Raw genomic sequence first — 7,449 nt, forward strand, 5'->3', positions numbered from 1 at the left:
GTCGGAGGAGGACTTTTCTCTGGCCTATTCCCGCAGGGGCTGCCCGGGTCATCCCACCCGGTAGGGGGAGGCTCTCTTTGCCGAAGGAGTCGCGCTGGGGGATCGCCGCTCGCCTGAGTGCCCGGAGTCTCTGGTCAGTATTGGTGCGTAAGTGTGAGGTCGGGCAGCATCTCACCCCTAGCGGTCCCTGGCATTCGCCCCCTGCCCGATCTTCAGGTTTCCCGCCCGGAGGGCGGCCTCTGGCGAGGCAAAGCCATGCCCGGCTCGTGAAGAATGTTCGCTTGCTTCCCGGCTTCGGAACCAAGAGTCTCCCACCCGGTGCTGTGATACCTCTGAACTGCAGCTTTCCACCGCCTAGCAGAGGAGCGGGGCTGGCGTGCTGGTCAGGGCGGAGGAGAGCTTTTCTTTGGAGGAGGAAAGTCTCCGCCAACACCTGCGTCACTTTGCAGAGCCTGAAACGGCTCTCCCTCTCTCTGCAGGCCCTGGGAAAGTGGGTTCCCAGCCTCGTGGAGCTGACGAAACGGGTCCAACGAGCACCAAACGCAAAGGCGACCATCCTGCCGCCCAGCCAGGGGCGCCTTCTCCCCTCGGGCCTCTCTCTTTTCTCCAGCAACCTGCGGGTTTCCAGCTCACTCGGCAGCCTCGCCGAGCCCAGAGCGCCGGGAAGCGGAGGAGAGCAGAAGCCGGACGGGTGGCGCCTCCGGGCTGTGGCCACGCTAGGCTGGGGAAAGCCGCGGTGCCCTCGCCCTTCCTCGCCTCCTGCCAAATGGCAAGTGTGTCTCAGCACCCTCTGGGTTCGATTCTCTTCCATTCACATTAGGCGGCAAGCGTCTCTTTCTCACACCTCCCCCTCCAATACTCAGGAAAAAAAAAAAATCCCAACTGTGAGATCCCTGCTGCCCCGCAGGTTGGACTCTCAAGCCTTTGCTTTCTGGACCCTACATGCTGTTGTCTAGATAGGGACCAGATTTAAAACTCCTGATGTGCAGGACACATGCACATACTTGCAAGTAACTGCACTCTCCGATTTTTACAAATATGGTTTCTAGGAAAGTTTGCTGTTCATTTCATTACCCAGGCTCTCCATCGCTCCTTTCCCTGTAACCTCCGCCCTTCAGAGGCCAGAGTTCTGCTTCAAATGAAAAGCAAGCCAAGGCCACCTCAGTCCCTTCTCCCTGGAGATTCCCTCTCTAAACAGCTGCCTGTTTTTAAAGGCGAGGGACCGAGTCCTGCAATTTGTCCTGGATTGGCGCAGGGAACACGCGGGCTGGAAACTGAGGGCTTTGCTGTGGGGTTTGCGGCAGGGGAAGGAGGAGGGAGCAAATGTCATGGCTGGCTCGCTCGAGCAGCCAGGGAACCGGAGCTGAGCGTATTCTGACGGGCTTTTAAAATGACATTGATTGGGACAAGCTGTTCCCCACCCTGGTAAGAGTTAATCTGCCTGTTAATCAAGGCACTAAGGGGCTCAATGCGAGTTTTATTAGCGATTGGAGAACAGAGGCGGCAGCGAGGGATCAAAAACGGAGATCCCAGATACTGGTCAGCCCCGTCACCAAAAAAAAAAAAGTATTATCAATTAGGAAACAATTCGACGCTTTTCATCACTTCCTAACTCAGTTTCACAGATAGTGACTTACAAACCTGACTAGCAGGGAAAACCAAAGCCGAGGAGCGACCCGGGGCGAGAGGCGCGGGGGAGGAGCTGCGGGTTGGCTCCACCGAGTTCGGCCCTCGAGAGTTTTAAGAAAACTCAGCCCGGGGCCCTGAAGCCTCAGATTCATTCCTCCCGAGAGCAGAGAGAATGATGAATAAAACAATAAATATCGCCACCGATATCGACACCCATTCCTCCCGGCAACTCCCCACTGCTCCGGCCGGGCTCCAGCGCACGGTGGCGTCTGGCCCCCAGCGCGCCGCAGCGGGGCGGGCCGGAAAGTTTGCGCAGCGAGAAGGACTCTCCTTCCGTCTCTCCAGCGCTGCCCCCTTCTGCCTCGGAGGGGTGTTTGGTACCCTTCGGCTTTCCTTTAAAATTCTAAAATAAATAAACGTCCAGACCTTGGGGAAATTTGAATAGTAACTGATTCAATAATCCAAATTATATGAGTGGATCTGAGAGAAAAAATAAACAAGCCAACTGCATGTGCCCTCTGATCAAAGACAGGGGACGGAGAAGGCGACAGAGGAGGTCCCCGGCTCGCCCTGGGCGCGGGGCGAGGACTCTGGTCAGAGGTAATTATGTCAGTGCGTTTTCTCGCCGTGACAGCCGAATAAACACAATCTCCAATAAACATCTCTAATGAGGGAGGAGGCCCGAGGATGGCTGGGTTTGATTTATGACTGGAGGAGAAGGTTCACTTCCCACTGCGAAGCGGGTAACCTGCTAGCCGCCCGGCTCTGGAGAACGGAACCCGCGGAGGAGAGGACCCCAGGCCCAGGTAAGGCGCTCGGCTGCGTGGCCACTTCTCTCCTTCCCGGGCTTCCTGGACAAGGTGGGCAGAGGGCGGCCATTGCTCAGAGTTGGGCGGTGGTCCTGAGCACCTGTCACAGGTGCCTGAAATAGAAATGGCACCGAAGGTGCCCCCAGAAAGTCTAGAGAGGGGATGCCAGCAGCAGTGGGGAGAACCCAGGCCTCACCTAGAGGCCCCCCAACCTCTCAGGCGGGTGCTCCAGTGCCTGGCGTAAGCCTTTCTGGCATCTCCGGCTGCGTGGGGCTAGACTCCTGAACCAAGAGGTAGTTTGGGGTCGTCTCTAACCTGACTCACTTTGGAGAAACTTCCGGCGGTCGGCTTGGGTTGTCCTGGGACGTGAGAGTAGCTAGCTGGGCGCTGCTCTCCCCGGCACTCAGAGGCCCGACTACCCTGGCGCCCACGATCTTCCCACCCGGGCAGCTAGCGCAGCGCCCGCGGTAACCCGAGCCCGCGTTCTAGCTCAGTGAGAATCGCTAATTATTAGGTCTTCCGAAGTGAAGCTCAAATCGCACGCTGCGTGCTTTATGCGCTGCCCAGCTCTGTGGGCAGCATTCTTTCGTCCTCCTCTCCTTTCCGAGAAACGAACTCCTATCTCTAAGACTTTGTTTCGGCGCAACTATCTACACTTTGCAGCCGTCGGAAACTTTTGCTGCACTTCGCCCGACCCGCGCGGCGGGGCGTTTCTACGCACTCCTGGCTCGGGTGGGGACCTCTGCACGCGTGAATGTCGCGAACTGCTAGTCAAGGGAGTTCCAGGTACAAACTGCATCACCCCCACCCCCAGCATGTCTCACGATCGCAAGAGGCTGCAGCAGACAGTACCAGCAGATCCCTGTCTCCCTTTTCCCACTTCCCTCTCAACCCCTCCCCGCAGCTCAGCACTCAACTGGAAGTCCACTCAAAACACTGGGACGTTTTGCCACTATTGCAGAAAAGCACGCTCGGCAAGAACAAGATACCCCCCCCCCCAACCTCCCATTTTATCCTGCCCTCGGTAATTCCTTTCCACCTTTATCTCCTTTTAAAAGCAAAAATCAAGCCCCTGGGCTACTTGGGGCCTGCCGGCTTGGTTTGGGGACACCGTCATGGGCAGCAGAGGGACGGCACGGGTCCGAGCGGAGCCGGGGCCGGAGACCCGGCGGTTACCTGGGAACCGAGGGCGGGGAGGCAGGTGAGCTTGGCGGCGCGGGTTCCCACACTTCTCACCGCCGCTCCGCAGGGGGAAGTGGCAGATCTGACAGCCGCGTTCTACGCGAAGACCTGCCCCAGAGTTTAAATGTCAATGATAAGAAAAGAGGGTGCTCAGGCAGGCGCTAACTTTCCTTAATATCCATGCCAGCGAGGTCCTCATTGGCTGCCGGACCCGCGTGACGTCATGGCGACCAGAGTTGGGCTCTGCTCCGTGCAGAGTTGCGCTCGCGCCGGGCGGGAGCCTCCCCTCCCCATCCCGAGTCCGGCCCGCTCAGTGCCCTGCCACGGCCTTACTGGGCCCAGCCCTGGGCTGCCCACGCCCAACCCATCTTGACCCGTCCCGCCCTCCTTTAGGCCGTAGAGTCAACCGCAAGGAAACTAGTCCTCCTGAGTGCGCTCTTCCTCCCCGCCTGGCACGCGAGTCCCTTTCTCTGGGCTGGGCAACTGCATTTCCGGGTGCCCACCGATGATCCCCTCTTCAGATCCTCGGAGGAAATCACTTCATCAGAGGGACCGGAGGTGGCGCTGGGTTTGAGAGGGAGACTTGGCAGGAATCGTTTGCAGGAGGAGTTCGAGGAGAGATGGGTACCCCAACCTGGCCATGGCGCCTACAAGTCACCAGCTGGGTGTAGACGGGGCGGCTCAGGAAGAGCACGGACAATCCGCTCCCTCTTTGGCTAAGCCAAAGTTCTCATGGTCCGCTGGGTTCTCAGAAGGAGACACCCAAAAGGCGCCTGTCAGTCTGATCCGTCCGTGGATCCCCCTCACCACCCTTAGGTTCCAGTCACGTAGGAAATGTAGGTGATTTTATTACTCTTTGACTTAGAGGTTAACTGTTGACTTTGTGGCCTGGAGGAGGAAAATAGGAAAGTCCCCGATTCTGAAGTCAAGATTCCCCTTCCTGGAGCCGAGGACACAACAGAAATTGGAGCAGGATTGGCAGGATACTAACCTGGTGGTCTGTGCTTTTTTTTTTTTTTCCCCCCCTCCTTTCATGCGCTGTGGACCGGGAGGTGGCTTAGTCGAGCTGGGCCTAGCTGTCTTGTGACGGGGACTTAGACCCGCGTTGTCATTCTGGTGTCTCTCTCCCTCCTCCCTAGCAGGGGAGGGGGCTTCTCAGTGTCCAATCCCTTCCTTTTCTGCTTCCTTCCGGGTCTCGAACTTGGAAGTGACAGAGGTCCGGCCCGGAGGGGCAGGGGGCGCTTGACGAGGTGGCGGCAGGGAAAGCGGTGGGGCGTGGAACCGCCTTTAGGCAGCCCGTGGGAGGCCAAGCCCCTGAAGACCGGGGCGAGTCTGTGTGGAGGCCAGGAGGGGCACGTCTAGGCCAGAGGATGACCCGGGGGCCGGCTCCGGCAAGCCTTGCTCGAGCGGGGGCGGCAGAGGGAGAGCAGAGCACAGATGGCGCCGAGGCGCGCGAGGTCCAGCGGTCCCCGCTCCCGCTCCCGGCACACCTGGATAGGTGTGTGACTTCGCAACCGGCCGGGAGGCGGCTCCAGGCAGCCCGCCTGCCGCCTCCTCTCGATCCGTCCAGCTCCCTGCCGGACTTCATACTTTTTTCTTTTCTTTCTAATCTGTCCGTCGAGGGTAGGTAGGGGAGTGATGATGGAAAAGGGAAATGGGAGCCTGTCGGCGGTGAGGTCTAAGCGTGGTGTTTCACTGATTTACAAACACTCCCCACACTCCTCCTGGTTCCAAACCCCTGGTCTTCCAGTGTCGGGGGCAAGGAGCGTCCTTCCACCACCCCCAACCCCCTCCACCGGCCTCTCTGATCTGGCCCAGGACCCCACTGATCTGATCAGGGGTAGTCAGCCGGGGAGTGGCGCTCCGGGAGGAGTTTGCTCTGGTTTCTCCGTCGCCATCGGCCGCCTCCCGTGACCTAGTTTCTTGGTAAGCTCCCAGCTCACCTCCAGTATCTGGTCGAGGCCCCGGCCCCAGATGTCCTGAGGTCTCCCCCGCCCCCAAGGTCCGCCTTGGAGTTTGGACTGCGCGTAGGCCTCGGGCTTGAGTAGGCTTTCGGACTCCCTAGTTTCTGTCCGCGGCTCGCTTCCCACCTGCCCCCTCTGTGAGCCTCTGCCACGAAGGCTGCTCCGGGCTTGCTTGGAGTCCGGGCCATTAAGTGTGCGCGGATCCCTGCAACCCAGCAGGGTGCTCGAGAGCGACGCTGGAAACGCCACGGCCGCCGCCTTCTTATCTGCCTGTCAATAAAGGGCGCGCTCGGGGCGAGCTGGAGCACCGGGCGGTGGAGGCCAGGCCGGACTAGGCCCTTCCGAGCTGCCGGCCAACGCACAAGCCGCTCTCCATTTGCCCCGGGCACGGAAGCAGGGCGGGAGGAAGCTGGCGCTGAGGTGGCCACCCGGGAGGATGCGAGTTGTACGGCTGCCAGAGCTCAGTACCCCAGCTAGCTGGTGACCCAGGAAGACTCTGGAGATCCTTCCAGAACCCGAAAGCCGGGGCTCCCCTTCAAGCCCGCCTTGTGGGTAGCTTGTCTGGGCGAAAGTCTTCGTGGTGCCCAGTCCGCGAGGCCTATCCTTGCCCCACCTGGGCACAGGCAGATTTCTGTAGGCCGCACGGGCAGAACGGCAACACGGGCGGCCCGCGGCATCATCGACGACTCGCAGTCCCGGGATGGGGGGAGTGTGACCCAAGGCAGGCTGCAGGTGGTGTGCAAAGGGCCTGAAACTGGAAAGGAACCCCTGTCCTTCCAGGCTTCCCCCCAGCTCAGGCTAGCTCAGGCTGAAATTCGCCGACACCCAGGAGAGTCTCCGGCTCTGCTGCTCCACCGCAGCAGCGAGCCGAGCTCGGCAGCCGCTTGCCCAGAGGGTTTCCCTGGTCACCCCCGGCTTGTGACGGCGAGAAAACCCAGAGCCTCCCTTCCACCCCAGGTTGGGAGGAGGATGGGATTGAAGGGCCTGAGACTGCGGGTAAGAGTGGAGTGAGGGAGCGAGAGGAGAGATTACAGGGCGAGGCTTGCTTGGAAGGAGACTAGGGGAGAAGATAGCCGGTTGTTGGCTTGAAGTGTAGCAGAGATCTGTTGTTCATGTCCAAGGTATGTTTCTCGCTCTCTTTTCCCCCTCCCTCAACTACTTTGTGCAAATAAAGGCTTCCAGATTGGCGGAGCCCCTCCTGCCGGATCTGTGCTACAGGGTGGGTGGGAATTGGTTATTTGTCTTTTCACTGAGAATGACACTGAGTCTCCCGAACAATTGAAAAGTCGAAATTGATTTTTCCATCTTAGTATTTTAATTTCATTTTACTACGTCTGGACGATAACGCATGCTGTTAACTTCTGTTTTTAATTATTATTCCTGGGCGGGTGCTAGTTCATAAAGGGGCTTAATAAAGCTGTTCGTATAAAAATTAATCGAGGGAGAGGGAAAAGTCTGATTAATTGAGGAAAAATACTATATATATATATATATATATATATATATATATATAGTGTGTGTGTGTGTCATTTCAAACAGCTGTACAAGCCAGAAATCCATATATTATCTCAGAAATTAAGTTTACTGAGTAGTTAGTGTATGTGTTTCTTGCTTCCCTCCCTTCCACTTCCTTCCCTTTAAGCAAGATTCCATTTTAAATAAAAACTGGAGGAATGTTCATGAATCTGAGCATCAAAAAAGGAAGTAGAATAGATAATATTTGCTGTCCCTTTACCCAGATCTAAAAGACTGCATAAAGGCATGATTATGTGCAACACTGGTTTCTCTACTATTCAATTATTTTTCTGCTCTCATTCAAAGAAATGATTGGTTTCTTCTCTGTTAAGTCAGTTCTACCCCACCAT

Source organism: Bos javanicus, chromosome 15, assembly GCF_032452875.1.
Source record: "Bos javanicus breed banteng chromosome 15, ARS-OSU_banteng_1.0, whole genome shotgun sequence".
NCBI lineage: Eukaryota > Metazoa > Chordata > Mammalia > Artiodactyla > Bovidae > Bos > Bos javanicus.